The following is a 17,946-nucleotide window of genomic DNA, read 5'->3' on the forward strand; positions in this document are numbered from 1 at the left end:
AATGTTCCTACTACAGGCCCTGATTTAACCCCTTTTAAGTTGTTTTAGGCAAAAATATTAAGAGATCAAAGTTTTAGCTCTGCACAAGTTGAAGACGTCCAGCAATTTTCAATTCAGTAGGACAAATCATGCTGAGATATTCAAAACAACGTAAATGCTTAAAATCGAGAAAACGCAAAATCGCGGCAGCCGCTGCGCCGTCATACGGTTGAAAGAAATAATTAATATGGTTTTGAAGTACTCTTATATAGGATAAACATTCATGAAAAAATTAGATTTTTTGGAGATGATCGTGCGGCAATTTTCCGTTTTTCTCGATCACTTAGCATGGATTGACCCAATAGTAAATTGAAATAAGTTTCAAGGATTTCATGGCCTCGGGTCCACGGACATCGTGTGAAATACATTTCTGTAATTTACTCTTCCGATGCTGGGAAGTTCTAAGAATTGTTATTTTTTAAGTTGGTAAGACAAGTATATTGTGAAGCTTTTGGAATTTAATTTAAGCATTAGATATTCACTACGACTTAATTTGTAAACAAATCACAATAGATGGAAGCCACCAATTTTGTGAACTTAGTTTTGCTTCTGAGCAGTTATAGAAAGAAAAAAATCTAAAATACGACTTCAGGAACGTCAAACTTCTTCTAACCAGTACATACAATGATGCTATTGCGTTTAATTACCTTACTTAATAAATTATGCTCCAAAGGTCTTCAGTTTCAGTTACATTACAACATGTTTGTTACTTTTACAGAGTGCGAGCAACCTTGAACTACAATTAGCGTAGACAGAATACTTATAATGATTTAAATCAAAAGACGTTTCTCAAAATCGATTTCTTCCGAAACAATGACGTAACCAGCTAATTTTTCTCTTTCTAATAAACTCAAATCTTGTTTTATGGTCTATCATTTCCAGTACTTCCTCATTGATTTTCCCTCGATCTATCTAAGTTTCTCCATTTTTTCCCCAACTAAAATTTCGAAAGACTTGAACCGTCCTTTCTGCTTCTTTTCCTTTCTTGCTTTTTGTTAACCCTCAAACAGCACATTGCTCTACAAGATAAGTTTTGTCGTAACTCTTACTTAAGTCACTCTCAAACTACGATTTTCTAGGGTTCAGAAGAGCGTCTAAACAATAATAAATAAACATTCTTCCTTTCATGTCCTGTCTCTGAAAGAAATTTGTTAATTTTTGAGTACTTCTACTTGAATCGAATCTGAGTAATGAGTATTGAGTATTTACTACTTGAACCAAATTTAGCTGAGGGATTTTTACCTTCATTTTACTTTTCAAGAAATAGTTCTTTTTTTTTTCAACAATACTCATAGTATCAACCCTGTCTGGATAAATTCAAAAAAGAGCAATCTAAAAAAACGAGATTTTGTTTCTGCGACGTTGAACCTGAGAGTTTCTTAAACTTATAGTTACTTTATGTGACATATTGTCTTGCCACCAGATGCTATGACTTTAAAAAAGTATGTTTGTTCTAAAAGAAATCACCTAATCATCTAATGTAATTATCATTAAATAAAGGGGGATATTGTTTTAGAAATGTCAAAGTTAATTTAAGGAAGGAACATTTATAGGCTCACTAGTTTTATGGCTGTAGCTTCTAATTGGTTATCTCTCAAGAGTTCGCAATGTAAGTAAGTTCTTTCTCTGCTTGTTTCCTCTCAGGTTGCTGAATAACTCGTGCTATGCTCTGTACAATATTAAATTTCAGTACTTTAAACATGATTCATGTGCACAACGTTACAACTAATTTAAACTATAAATTTTATTAAAACTATTAACAGATTTAAATTGTTTACCAAAAATATAAAGAGAGTAATATATAAATTCAATATATGTCCTTATTTTCATTGTTGAAAGTATTTACTACAACTCGGTAGCCATAGATTCAGATAAGTGTTAAAGTTTGTCTATTAAGACTTAAGGAAATAATTATCCAAAATATGAAGCAAAATTGTTTAAAGAAACTGCGATTGGTAATATCAAAGATCACTTTTCTGGTTTATTTGTACGTTTCTGATAATTACAAAATGGAACTGCATAATAATCTTGAAGATTTATCTGGACCATCATGGAGATAACATGGAATCAGCAGAGGTAACTCACGCCAGCCAGATCACAATAGTTCAGAGCCACACAGTTCAGACATTGAGCTAGTACCCAGCGAGGAAGAAGTATTGTCCACATTGGACTATGAAACGATTTCCTTGTCTCTAGTACGAAGAATGCAAGAAGTTCCTCCTGTCACACCTACGGATATAATCAATGTTCTGGGTACAGTGGCTACTCTAACAGGATTTGAATGAAGCAGCCCGAGCTGTTACAGTCATCCAAGATGGAATAACTGGTCCGCAGGCTGTTGGGATGTTTACCTCGTCTAGTGTTGTGAACTTAGCGGAGCCAGATGAACCAACAGCCGACACTACCGATTACAACATCCCGCTCTACATTAGAATGGACATCGACCTGCGACCTTCTGACCAGCTTGACGTGTACTGGCCATTAATAAGAGATGTAGCAGAACATATAATATATCGGAATTTTATATTTCACATGCATAATATGGAAATATTAAATTCAAGTGTGCTCATTATCACATAGTACTCCATAAGGAAGATATGATCAAGTATTTATTTAGAAATAACGTAGGTAGTGCCAAGAGTATCAGAAATATAAGGGTTTATCTGAAGATAGAGCAAGAAGAGGGATTTTGTTTATTTTTAATTTAAAGACATTGGAAAACTGCACGTATAGTAATTTGCTTTCTACCATTTGCGTTAAAGCAAAGTAACTCTTCGGTAAAATTCTTAATTATAGCAACCATGCCTGAGTTTATTAAGTTTGCTTGAGTACATTAAACATTCCAAAGAAACACAGATTCTACCTTTTTAACGCTCAATTTCTGTAAGGGGTAAATACACCAATAATACCACAATTTAGTTACCACATAAACATTTATAAACTGTATGTAATGAATAAATGAAGTCTACAACTCGGATAACTACAATAACTGGCGAATCTCTGTCACCACCAGGAATTCAATCTTGTCATATTGAAGAGTAAGGACCAATATTAAGGGAATATCCAAAATCGTTAAAGAAATGACATGGGACTTGTCTGTGCTAGAGGATCAGTAGCTGGTAAACGAAAGCATTAAACTAGTCTCTAAGAATAATGTGTCTATATTTTTCTCAATATCACAAATTATTTATAATCAAATTATTTACAGTGTTCAGCAATGAAATCGCACTTTCGTTATGATCCTGGTGAATCCGAAAATCAGTTTTATCACATTAAGTGCGAGGAGTATATTGTAACTTTCAACTATAATATCCATAGATTAGGGTTAAAGCTTTAATATAGAGCAACGGTCGTCAAAAGAAATGTTCACTTCAGTCGATTTATTCTTTATAGTGATTACGACTACAGGCGTGAGCGAGAGGTGATAGAAGGTATACACGGTGATACAAGGTATTCAATATTGTTTAAAGTGCCACAATAATTCGGTTTTACATGCATATTAAATACTTTTAATGAATGAAATGGCTAACTGTCTGAAATGACTTCTTCTAATGTTTATTTGATACATCTCTATTAACATTTTCTTGTGCTCATTATGAGTACATTTTAGTTTGAGAAAGGAATACTAATGAAACTGAGTAAAATTAATACAAAATAAATTGGACGGTGTTATGCATCAATTGACCAAGCGCCAAAACACGACTCTGAGGTATTGAAGGAAACTCAAACGTGTTACTATTACGATCTAGTTCTTGACGCTTGGTCGAATAGCTTTTCCTGAACGTTTAAGCAAGTAATAGGGTTTCGAACATTTTTTGTTTACATTATTCACATTATCTTCTACACACTGATGTAAAAATTTCGAAAATCGGAAAATGGTGCTTGGTCAATTGGGGCATAACACCATCCAATTTATACGTTACTATCAAAGTGATGATAGTTAAGAAAGAAGTGTTTGTTTTCTTTTTAGTTGGCGCAAATAAACTACAATAATAAATGTCACTACCTTTTATTATTTTTTACAAAATATTAACAGCATAGTTTAAGAAGAAAAGTTAAAAAGTTTAGTATCTAACTACATATTTGTGAATGTGTAAGTAAACAGAGAATAATAATTACTTTTTGAAAATTAAAACCATTATACGCAAAGATGTTGATATGTCCATGTGCATAATTTCCTCATCAATAGTTAACTTAATTGCTATGCTGGTTTCTTGCAATTTTTCTTGCAAAATATCTTTCAGCTCAAATAATTAAATTCAATATATTCAAGATGGGGTTTCTGAGGGTCAATTCTCAGGAATCTTTACTCGATGACCCAAAATTAAATACTCCGTTATACATATTCTGAACGAACTTCAGAATGCTTCTGCCTCAAGTTTTGACGCACTATTTTAGTTCAAATTCTGCTTATGCAGAAATATTTTTGTTTTAGCCAAATAACTAAATTCAATGTACCATAATTCTGTATAACGTAAGAAAAATATGTTTCAAACTAATGTACCGGTTGCAATGCCATCCTAACAGCATTATGGGGCTCCTACGACAAGCCCCAAGCCCTAATATGGGCTGGGGCGGCTATGGCAACTACGCAAGGAGTAAAATGTAAATGGACCTACATGCATGTGAAATGGCACTATGGCAGAAGTGACTGTAATACTAACCCAGGCATACTAAATCCTAGACAAATCATGATGTCCATTTGTAACACAAAAACATTGCACCAAATGTTGTTTCATATTTTCGTATAGAACGACTATGACCAGTTGTCCAGAAAGTATCCAGTTACTTATCTTTTAAGTTAAGACGTGAAAATAAAGGGGACTGGCTGATGCCAAACATGTACGTGCATATCAATTCTTCACAAACTAAGATTTTACTAATAGCGAGTATAAAAGATTTCCATTTTTAGTATATGCTCAAAGATAACATATTTTCTTATTAATTACGTGTGGATTTTAAGTGTAACCTCATAACAAGGTTACATTCAGCGAGCGAGAAATTCTTAATAGCAAGCAACCACCCTTGAGAAGACTAGGTACTTCTTTTAGAGGAGAAATGGAACGGTAACTGTATGCTTTTCCAATACTAATAACTTGTAATTTGAACGCCTGATAGCAAATAACTATGAGCTAATATAATACGTAGTTGTTATGATGCTAATAAATGGAAATCTCTCTCATTTACTTCAATAGATTTCCGTAAATAGTTGTTTCTTTCTGAGCAACTTATTTCATCTGTCTCAGTCATACTTATTGGCAGTCTTCTATAGGTTCTTCCATATCCAACACAGACCCACTTCACATGCCACCGCAACTCTGGTAACCCAACAAAAACCTATTTATCTCCAATATTTTGTCTGATGTTCAAGCTATGTGGCTTGTCTCCATTCTCTTGGAGCCTTGATATTGATTAGAATCAGTTATAATAGGTTATATAAAATCCATAAAATTTATTTAAATAAAATCCTTATGAAGGTAGTGTCTGAGACAGCAATGAATGTTTTTTTTTTCATAAACTACGTAAAGAAGCTACAGGCATATATGACAAAGGCCTGAATGATACCGGTATCTATTTCTCAGAAGAATTCACCTAAAGCATTCATGAACTTGGCCCACTGCGAAACTAATCACCCAATTTCTTTCACATAGAATTTGAGGGTTGGTCTCTGAACCACTTGGTACAGTGACATTCATCTCATCATCGGTGTAAAACTTCTACCCACACAGCAATGAAATATTTTCAAAACGTTTCTAAAACGTGCCATCATTTTCCTTCAGAAAATGTATCCTACTTCCCTTAAGGAAATATATTCCATATGTTTTTGAAAACATTTTCCACATAATACTGAAAACATTCTCTGAATATACTCAAAAGCGTTGTAGAAATATTTTATACGCCGTTAGAGAAGATTTCCAAAAAATGTTTCCTGTACGATTTCCAAACATTACTGAAAATGTATTTGAAACGTTTTATACAGTGTTAACGGAATGGTTTTTAAAATGTTTCTCATGGAATATTTTAAAATTATTTACCAGTAACACTGACAATATTTTCCTACATATGCCAAAATATATTTAGTGAATATTTTTTGTACATCTCAGAAAATATTTAGAGAATAATTTCTGTGCATGACAAAATATTTAGGGGATATTTTCTGTACATGACAAAATATTTACAGAATATCTTCTGTACATGATAGAATGCGAAGCCCATAGGCCAACCCGGTTACCATTGCAGATACGGAAACAAGGTAAGATATAGAAGGAAATGTTTAAAATGCAGCAAGTTTTGTATTTATATTAGTATACTGCCCAATAGTAACGAGAAGTACAAAGCTGCCACTGTTGGATAACACTGAATGAAAGAAAGTGTGGTTTGAAATTATTTGGACCAAAGGGAACGGAAAGACACAATGAAAAATATAGTGCAAGACCCAATTTCGCGTCCTTCGTATCTGCTCTTCCTCCCCCCCCCCAACACCGTGGTTGCTACGCCACTGGCGTAGATATTGCATTTGCATGTTTATTCTTCACTGTGTCTCCTTTCAATTCTTCTCGGTGTAGCTAATTTTAAACCACACATTATTTCATTCGTGTAGCCCAACATGATGTATGGTAACGCATTTTCTTTATTGAGCGGTACACTAGTACAAAAACAAAAGTGTTGCTGGAATTTAAAAGTGTCCTTACATATCTAACCTTGTTTTCATATCTGCAATAGTAACCGAGTTGGCCTATGGGCTCCAGCCTTTTGCGTCATTGTGTATATATAATGGCTTCTTGCTGGGAACAAATAGTGGGTCGAAAACAAGGCGGCCATACTGTGACATAGCAGCTGGAAGAAAACATAATATTCTTCTGTCCAATTTTACCTGCTTAGACGCCTTTGCCTCACTCTGTCTTCATGACGAAAAACCATTGCGGCCCACAGACTCAGACAAAATAAATAAATAAATTAATAAATAAAAATAAAATAAAAAAATATTATTAATAATAATAATAATAAAGAGTGTAAATTGTAACTACAATAATTTTAGCTTGTTCTCATAATTTTAAGCATTATTTTTTACTCAAAATCTTATTTATACAAATGGTTTCTGGGTGTTCCACTGGTGCTACTGGTATATGGCCACGTCGTGCATATATGTTGGGGTGTCTTATGTGACTTACGAGATTCAAACTGGATATCAGTGTGTTCATAATCGTCGCCTGCCAGTTTTGAAAGCGGCTGTATTGGATCCATAAAAAGATTGAGGTTTAGACATCCAATTCAAGAAACAATTGTTGGCAAATCTTTTCCTATCTTAAAAATAATAAATTCAATATAGCCGCTTTGAAAACTGGCACGCGATGATTGTGAAGACTAATTTGCAGTCTGAACCTCGCAATATGACATAAGACACCCCAACATACATACACGGCGTGGCCACATACCAGTAGTAGCAGTGGAACACCCAGAAACATTCTGTGCATAAATAAGATTTTGAGGAGAAAAAAAATATGAGAGCAAGCTAATATTATGTAGTTATAATTTACACTGTCCACTATAATAAATATGCATATATATATCAGTTTATATCGGTTAGTAGTTAAATAAAAATATAAATGTACACTATTCTGGTTTTATTTATTTAAATTCTCTTCAGCAGAATCTTCATGCTGCTCGTATTATTTGTTTCTATACATTAAGAACAATCTTCTCAAATATCAGAAATTCACATTTTAACTTGTAAAAACTTGTTCCAGGAAATTATGTCACTGACACGCTAATTCAATAAAAATCAACAACAACAATATTTATGGATGTTGCAAAAAATATGTTCCACAAATCTACGGCGCATGGGGAATAGATCTTTTCACGAAATGTCACTTTTTTGCTACTTTCAAGAAATATCACATTGCTGAATAACAAGAAATACTCATTTGCTTCTGTATAATCTCACTTTTGATTACCACAACTAACTCTAATTTCGACGCTGGGAATTGTCACTCCAAGTTCTGTGGAACTGCAGCTGAATTCTTAACTGATTTTCTTGTTCGTCTCTGTATGGCATGTTGAAGCCAAATCCCAATAATCTACGCGTTCTCATCGTTAGTTACGTTTCTCTCCTGTTGCAGTTTCTGAAAATAAAAATAATAGGCAGTGTTTAATAACATAATAACAGCAGGGAATGATTAGAGATCAATTATTACATCTTAAACTTACAAAAATATTTAAAATGTTTGTGTAGGACCTACAGCAGGTTGTGAAGACAATAATGTGTTACAAAAGTAACATCCTGAAGAAAGTGTAAAGGGCAAGGAAGACAACAGCTAAAGCTGAAGGTGACATACCTCAGACTGTAGCTTAATTACGGTCGTTTTAACATGTTGAAGTTGTCGCACTTTTATTTTTAAAAAGTATAGCATTTTATAAATATTAAACCTAATATTAAAAATAATAATAATTTGAAAATATGTGGCAGCATTTGAGTTGATGAAGAACTAGCGTCTCATTCCGAAGGCTCCGATCTCAAATCTGGGCCTGATCATTCTTTTTCCCTCAGTCGCACAAGATGAATGCCGAGATGGTTACTAAGGCTTTGATGACCGCTACCTTGCTCGATTTCTTTGCCACGGAGCAGGCCATACATATTACTTTGCCTTATACAAATGAATAATTTTGATAATGTAGGAATTAATCATGAAATGCTCAAGAAAACTACCAACATGACAGAACAATTCAGTAAAAAGATGAAATATATTTTATACATATTCAGCTCTCTCTTCCACGGACACTTAAATGTAACGTGTCACTTGAGGACAGGAAAATTGCAAATTTTGCTAAAATAAGGATTTCCAAAGCCTTTTAAATGTTATAACAGCGGTTGCAGTATATGCTTTTGGGAAATAAAGTTCACAGGAAGATGGTTCTGAGAAGTATTCATGGCACAATAGTAAGTATTTAAAGCGAAGAAAATAAAAAGGGCACCAGATTTTTTTTTATACAATATTTTAAACATAGTGTATCCCTCTTCAAATGACAACTTCTATATTTTGTTTTCCACTCTGAAAATGAGATTAAAGAACAGTAGGGAGAGTTTCTTACCTATTATTGTGTTAGTGGTTAACGAGGAAAGCTCTTTCCTTTTGCACCGTGCCAACTAAATTGCTCAGCTATTTCACTTGTCTTTTTCATGATGTTTCTTGTGATGGCTTCTAAGCTGTGACCTCCCAGTTTTTCATTTCTTAGACCTGTAATGAAATACACATTAAGCACTCAAGTAATAGTAATGGAAATTTAGAGCATACAACTGATGCCCTTAAACAAATTACATTGATTTTAGACGACAGTCTCACCGAGTCAGTTGCAATTGGCGCATCCTCAAAAATTAATATTTGCACTGACGTTTTATTTTTCCAATAAAAGAAAAATTACATACTAATTTTCAAGCAGTTGTACAGGTTTGGCAAAAACCATGGTTTTTATTGAAAAAAAAAGTTTTTTTTTGTTTAAATAATTTACTCTATGTATTTATATTAGATATGGACAGAAATTAATTTGTTTCGTCTTGGTGTTATTATGCAACAACAAGGTTATGCTGAAAGGGAATCCAAACCGCTTCTCGGGTTACATCCAAGAGAAATTGTCCATTTCGACACGAAACCGGGACTAATTGGTCACAAGTGAGATTGTCGACTCACTCACGAAGGACTCCTGATAAAAATACGTTATACTGATCTTTACATAGGCCTAGTTGTTAATATAATTGTCAAGAGTCATTTCGGAAGGACAAAAAGATAAGTAGTTACAGAAGTAAAAACATCATACAGAATTACATATAAATCAAGAAACTCCCGCCTTAGCCATTGGGAAAATCCTATTATTAGCTTAAATGTATTTGTATGTAAAATTTTAAGTTCAACGTATCATATTAAATGACAAATTTATTATGTAGATAACATTCAACGAAATTAAAACAAAGTCGAATCCAAGCTGATGTTGGAAGCTACGTAGGCAGTTGATACATTTTGCCAATTTCTATCAATATATTTAAGCAACCTTGGCTTCTTTATAAAACAACAGGCATTCAGGCAAGTAGAAATATACAATTTGGTTTCGTTTCGTATGTTTAGCCTTAACATCCTTATGAAATACAAAAGTTATCACGAAGAAGACTTTCGCTTAAAGGGACACCTAATCGCTACTTGGTTTACACTTGAAAGATGGGTTGTGGTTCGACCGAGAATTGAACACGGGACCCCAGTAGTCCTATGCGCTTATCGGACCCCATGTTTAACTTATAGGAGAAAAGGGGAGGTAATCATAATAGAACGTAAACAAAAGAGAACAAATGAGAATGGTGGTAGTAGGGGGAGGGGATACAATATGAGACGATAGAAAAACATGGTTTGGAGGTGGGGTGTGATGAGAAGGTGTATAGAATTCTTTGACGGCATGTAAACAAAAGGATAAAAGAGAAATGAAGCATACAACATGTTTAAAGAAATACAAAAGAAAACAAAAGGTTAATAGAGGATAAAAGAGAAATTGTATATACAACGCTATGCAGCTGTATGTTTTTTAAAAAAGAATAATTGGTGAGAAGGATAAAAGAGAAATGAAGCATATAATGCTATACACTTGTTTGCGTTTAAAAAGATTTTGGCGGTGTGGTGTGTGAAAAAAGGTTTGTTGTTATTGTACATATGTTAAATAGTAAACAAAAGAGAAATTGTATATACAAGGCTATGCAGCTGTATGTTTTTAAAAAGATTTTGTAGGCCTGGTGTGGGAAAAGGTTTGTTGCGAAAAAAAAACGAATTGTAAACAACAAGAAAGAAAGAATAGTACCAGATGTTGATACCGTGGGAAGATAATACGTATACGATGGTTTTCCAGTTGGGATGTTTATGAAAAAATAATAATTTTCAGAAAAATGTTAGAACATTGCAGCCGAGGGCGGAAACGCGGCGCGGCGCGGGGCGGGCGCGGGAAGGTGCGCGGAGGCGTGCGCGACCGGAAAACACCCGCGTGTGCGGGCGCGAGCGCGTGACGTCATTTGATTTTTTTATTTAAATATTGATTTCTAAAAAATTATATGTATAGTTTTGTTAGCGATGGAGAACAATCAGTTTGTTGAAGACAATGTTGAGAAGCGTAAGTTAGACGATGAGAATGATACTTTTTGTAAAAGGAAAGTAAAAATAGAGGACTATCTAAATTCTCCCGATTCATCATTTAACGAAACACAATTAGAAAGATATGAAAATGATAATGTAGAAGTTTACCCATGTTTATCATCTGATAGTGAAGAAACAAATGATTTACCCGATGGCGAGGTGTACGAGTTTTCGGAGGATAACGTGGATTCTGAGGCGGAATCAGACGAAGGCCTGGTAACAAATGTGGGTACGCCGCCACCTTCACCTGCTTCAGCAGAATTAGGGTGGAAGTGTGAATGTTGTGTTAACTACGTGGATGTAAACTGTATTAGAAACAGTATTGTGAAATGGAATCCAAATGATTATTTGATATGCTATGCATGTTATTGGAATGATACATTTCATTGGACTCATGAATGTTTTTATTGTGATGACGATATTTTACGATTACGTGTTTGGTATGTGCTGACGACTCCACGTGTACAGGACGAACTGTTTAACATTTATGGAGAAACACACAGTATTGGACCATTAACAAGAGACTATTTTAATATTACATATGGGGAACTAACAATTGATGTGAATGCAAGAGAAGATCTTTTGCGTATTTTACTTGAGAAAGACAGATCGAATGCGTATAGTGAAGTGTGTTAAGAAAACATACTGTGCAAAATGTTTTCCGATATCAGTGTATGTGTATTATGTAGTGAAGAAAATATTAGTGAAGTTTGTGTTTTAAAAACTATAAGTTTATACTTACGTTTAAACAATATTTTTTGTGAACAATGTTTGCTACATCTTGAACATGATTGTTTATTTCTTCATGATGTAGGAACTTTTGCTGTAGAATATTTATCCAACGATATAACTCTTATTGATTTATTTGAAGTGTTTGAAGAACACCATAGTGAAATTTCAAGTATAAACTTTATACGCAAAATGCGTGATTGTTTAAAGAACACTGAATTTGTTGGACAAATTATACCTTTTTTCTTAGAACGTAAACATAAAATTTCACCATGTGTTAATGAATATATTATTGATATACAAGGTTTTAAGATTTCAAATCATGAATTTATTATACGTGAATTTTGTTTAACTGCGTGTGATGATACAGTAAATTTGCATTGTTTAATAAAATCGCCAGTAGAATACAATATACTTCCGTTAGGATGTCAAAAACAAATTGAATGGTTAACATTAAACTTACACGGATTAATTTGGAATGATAAATGCGGTTATACTGTATCACACATACGTAACCTTATATATCAACTTTGTAAACAAGATGCAACCTTTTATTGTAAAGGTGCAGAAAAAACACTTTGGATTAAAAACATTTTTGCACTAGCTAATGTTATTGATTTGGAAAGTAAACAGTGTCCACCATTAAGCACATTACATGCAAACGTATTTAATGATTATTGTACTTTTCATGAACAAAATATTAAACTTGATAAAAAGTCAGGATGTGCATTTCGTAATGCACAACAATTATGTTATTGGTGGAAGTTTCAACGTACTATAACATTAACTAATGCATTTGCAAAGTTGTAAAAAGGAAATGATATGTTCTTGTAAATAAAAATACAAGATTTTAAATTGTAAATAAAAATTTTATTAAGCTATTCTACTTTTTTTCATTATATTGGTTACATGATTGAATACAATTTTATCATTTTGTTTAAGATTATTTTTTCTGAATAAATTTAAACATTCTTGAAAGCTTTTCTTTCGTAGAATATGATGCAGAAAGTACAACACAAATTGCAAACACAAGATTGAATTATCATCTTGATATGCGGAACTATTTGTAAAATATATTTTACAATTTTTATTTAAAAAAGTTTTTATTTCTTTTGGAAATGGTAAAGCTAGGCTATCGAAATAGTACCCTCTTTGATTTTCATCAATGAATACGCACACCCAATGCGTGCCACCTGAAGATGAATTGCTTAAATTTATAATAAGTCCAGCCGGTGGTTGTACAGTTTTTGGTATTCTATCAATAGAATAAATACCATGCACATTTGCACCAGTAAGTTTATCACGAAGTAACACTTTTATTAAATCATCCGTGTACATAACTTTTGTTTTTTAAATTCACATCACTTCACTTCACTTTACATTACTTTATACGCGTATATGTTGGAAGACCTAGTGGGGTATATGGAATATTCTCATAAAACGAAATAGCATGCTCATAATATTATTGACAGATTTTTTTATAACTTTTCCAATAACGATAAATGGTGCTAACGCATAAAAAATACTTTTAAGACACTTCATAGTATGATACCTTGCAACTCTTTGAATAATCAAGCAAAAATATTACAATATACAATGTTTGTACCAGAAGGGCACATGTAATTCATATGCTTAGAAGTGACCTCCTATACTTCTTTTATTAAAATGATACTTTTAAAAAGTATTATCAGTATATATATTTCTATCTTTATCAATTTGAATTAAAGAATCGAACTGGGCGTATACAATACATGTTATAGGTTCAGTTAAATTTTCAGAAAAGGAAACTTTAACATTTACAGGTGCATCACGCACAAGGTCCCACGTACAATCATCTAATGTTGCTGTAGGTGATAGAATAAATGCATAAAGAGTATAGCCGTGTGGATATTCTTCAGGAGTAATAGTATGTGCATTATCTTTATAATATAAACCAGTACCGGAAAACAGAGAATGGTAACTTAGAAGGTACAAATTGTTTTCAAAATTGGGGGTGAGGGGACTGGGAGGAAAAGATTTCGATCCAACCTGTAGTTGCAGTTTGTTAACGTTAAAGTGTTGAAAATGAAATGGATTTAGTTCAGATTTTCCATTAAATGCCGAATTGGAAACAAATCCGATAACGAGACCTTTAGGTACGTTACCCAGAAAAATATTATCAAGATTGTATGAATTAACGTTTGCAGGAATAGTATACGATCTTGTTTGAACTCTTGTAAGGGGATATTTTGTTGTTTCATGATTCATATTAGTATTGATTTCCATTGCCAAATGAGGTGCAACATCAATGCGGCGTATATGTAGAGTAACATCTTCAAGTTTAACTTTATAAAAAGTATTTACAGGTGACATTAAACAAAAAGCATCTTTACTGCGGTGTAATTTTATACGAAGACCTACTTTATTTACAAGTGCTCTTGGTAATCCAGCAATATCTGTATACAGACGCCCATACATTTCAAACGATTTACTATTTTTAATATAATTAGCACGTTGTTGAAAACCTACATTAGCATTACCAATGGTATCAAATTGTTTAGCGGTATCTTTATACCACATACCTAATTTCAAATGTGTATCAGAAGCATCACGGGAATAATTTAATAATGTTTCAAGGTATGCACGATAAGGATAAAATCCTGATGAAGAAGTAATTAATTTATCATTTAATGAAATGTCAATTTGACTAAATAATGAATGTAGGAAATTATTTGTTGGTGCTACAACATCGGTGTCAGCTAATGCTGTGCCATCAGGTTTTGTAATTTTACAACGTACGTAAAGATAAAGATATGCAGTATGAATAAATTCTCCTGTTTCACCGGGAATAAAAAATTCAATAGGTCCATCAGAACTTAATGTTGAAATTGGTCGATATTCAGCATTAAAGCAAGATTCAATTGCAGTTTGCGTCATTGGAGTACTAAATAAATCGAAATCGTTGGTACAGCATTCCACACTGCTTGAATTAAGTAGTGCCATTATGAAAATATATCTGTAACACGACTTATTTTTCTTTTTACTTTTCTTTTGCTTTTGCTTTTGTTAGTACGCTTACGTTTAGTTGGAGGCCCAAAACGAACGATTGCTGGAGCTTTACGCCTGCGTGGCCGTCTCTTACCACTTCCAGTTAATAACTGACCAACTTTGTTAACAGCTTTTGTCTTTAATGTTTCACCAGCTTCTTTTACACGTGCACGAACAGATTGTTTAAATGGTTTATCTTCTAATACATCACCCGCTACTTGTATTCCCGTTTGTAATGCCTGTCGACCTAAAGTTTTTGCACCCTGTTTAAGAAATGGTAATGCAAAACGAAATAATCCTTGGAAGAAACTACCTATACCATGTCCCCGTTGATATACAGGTCCTGAAAAGTATGGGATACCATGTCCGTAATGTCTTCTAAATTTCATTCTGAATAAAATTAATTAATTTTTATTAGGAGAGCGCTTAAAATGAAGTGTAACACTTAGTGTCCCAGAACGAAATGGCAAATTTCGTCCTGCATGATCTTTTAATAGTATTTCAATACTGTTAAATGAAAACTTTGCAAGTGGTAGATAATGAATATCTTGAAATGTTATTGTTTCCACTTTACCATATTTAACATCTGATATTGTTGCAATACGTAATAATGGGGCTTTTGTATCACCTAAAAACTGATATTGTATGATATCAGTGTAAATAAATATTTGATGTGGGTAACCAATATCAACATATGGTTGTTTAATTCCACGTCTATAGAAAACAAGATCTTTATGTTTACGAAGTCCTAATTGTAATGCTAATGTTGGTGATAATAATGCTCCTTCAACACGATTAGTACAATCTACTTGTACAATATTTGATACAGAAAATTTTATCTCTTTTGTTATTTTATTTAATTCATCAACGATATGATGTGCGGAGTGGTAATATCCACTGACAATTTTACTTTTTTGTGCTTCTTCATTTTTTATTTTATACCATATCACATTTTCCCCATCGTTAACATTATAGCATGTTAAAGAAACATGTAATTCACTTAATCCTACATACCAATCGGTTTCTGATAATTGAATATTATTTTTTAGTTGATTTATGAAATGTGATGGACTATTTGTAGGATATACATCAGTACTAGCGTTTGATACAAGTGTAATGTAAAAACTATCATCTATACTTTCAGAAATCATTTTCGTTAAAGTGAAGTGTCAAGTTTGAAGTTCCAAATTCAAATGGCAATTTTAAACCGTGCTCATCTTTTAAGTTTACTTCAATTGTGTTAAAATAAGATTTTACAACTTTAGCGTATTGTGGTGTGTGAAATAGAAAACATTTTACATTTCCATGCTCAATATTATATGCACTAACTTTACGAAGTAATGGTCCAATATCTTCTTGTTGCTTTACAATATCAACACAAACATTAAGAATGTTTGGTATATTGTAATCTAAATTGCATAAAAAGTTTGCACGTGTTATTTGTGGTACTTCTACATTAGCAGGTTTTAGAAAAACAATATCTGTAAACGCAGTTGTATTTTCATTTATATAACCAAGTAAATGTTGTAATCCCTGTGTCATTCGAATGACAAAAAAATCTTTTAATTTTAAAGAATGTTTAATTCCAACCTGATTTTTATTTTTATAATATTTTAACAAGCGCAAGTGTTCAGGAATCATATCTAAAATGGATGTAATAGAAGTATAGTATCCTGGTGTAATATTAATGGTTGCAATTTGAACTTCATCATTAATGACGGCTTCTATTTCAATTTTTTCCTTTTGACGAACATTATAAAAACTAAAAGGTACATTAAGCTGTGTTAATGCAACATACCATTCTCCCTCACTTAAGTGAATAGGTTCTGCTAGCTTTACTATAAATGAAGAAGTTGTATTATTACTAAAAATTTCAGTACTTGCATTTGAAGGAAGAGTAACATAGAAATCATGTTTTATCATTGAACTCATTTTGAAGACTGAACAGAAATTGTTTTAATCCATGAATTCATACTTGACGGATATCCTAACCATTTTACATACATCATACCTTTCTTTCGTTTTAATACTTTTTCGATTAAATATGTCTTGTTTGAATTCACATTTATTTTTTGTAATTCTTGTGTATAAAATATACCTTTAATTTCTTCATCATTCCAATCTTTTAATTTATATGTAATAGGATTTGTCGGAATACATTTATCAACGATAAATATTTCTTGAGACCATTTTGGTAAATATCCCTTTTCTAACTTATGCTTATATTTACTAACACGTACATAATCACCCGGGTGAAATTTACATGTTATTTCCTTTTTATTCATTTTATCACCGTACAATGTATTCCAAACTTGATCAACATTAGAATGAGTTACATCTGCAGGTGCCATTTTAATACTACTATGATACGTGTGATTATAATTTTTTACAATTTGCTCTAACACATCTATATAACGATATGTATTCTTAGCAGTAAAATAACGATACAATTTTTCTTTTAGTGTTCTTATAAATCGTTCTGCTAATGCACATCTAATTTCTGAATGTACACTATAATGATTAATTTCATATTCTTTAAATATTCGTTTTACATAACGATTATAAAATTCTGTACCTAAATCAGTTTGTACATTAAACACAGGAAGTTTAAAATTTTTTAAAATTTTTCTGATTGCTTTTGCCATTTCAGGACCTGTTTTTGTTTTTAAGGGAACACAATACGCGTACCGAGAAAAAATATCTATACAACATAATATATACTTATAATTTTTGTTATACTTTGCAATATTTTGCATATCTGCTAAATCCATTTGTAATGTTTCATTTGGTGCACTAACATAATATTGTTTACGTTCAAACACTTTACGTGCTGGTGCATGTAATGTATACGCATCTTGAGATGCTAACCAATCTTTAATTTTCTTTTTCGATAAATTTGTTTTTCTTTGTAGTGTTTTAATACTTGATAAGGAAGCAGGATTCGTATAATCATAATATAATTTTGACAATTTTACCATTTTTACAT

General features: G+C 32.6%; 1 long non-coding RNA gene across 1 annotated transcript in view; it reads right to left on the bottom strand.

The window, feature by feature from the left end:
• Positions 1-7,657: 7,657 nt before the first annotated feature.
• Positions 7,658-17,946, bottom strand: part of LOC145691931 (uncharacterized) — a 29,013-nt gene continuing 18,724 nt past the window's right edge. The window contains exons 2-3 of the long non-coding RNA XR_014132587.1: positions 9,130-9,275; positions 7,658-8,162 (exon numbers count right to left, since the gene is read on the bottom strand). This is a non-coding gene — a long non-coding RNA (uncharacterized LOC145691931). The remainder of the gene's footprint in view (positions 8,163-9,129; positions 9,276-17,946) is intronic.

Source organism: Thermobia domestica, chromosome 8 (genome assembly GCF_964235325.1).
Source record: "Thermobia domestica chromosome 8, izTheDome1.hap1.1, whole genome shotgun sequence".
NCBI lineage: Eukaryota > Metazoa > Arthropoda > Insecta > Zygentoma > Lepismatidae > Thermobia > Thermobia domestica.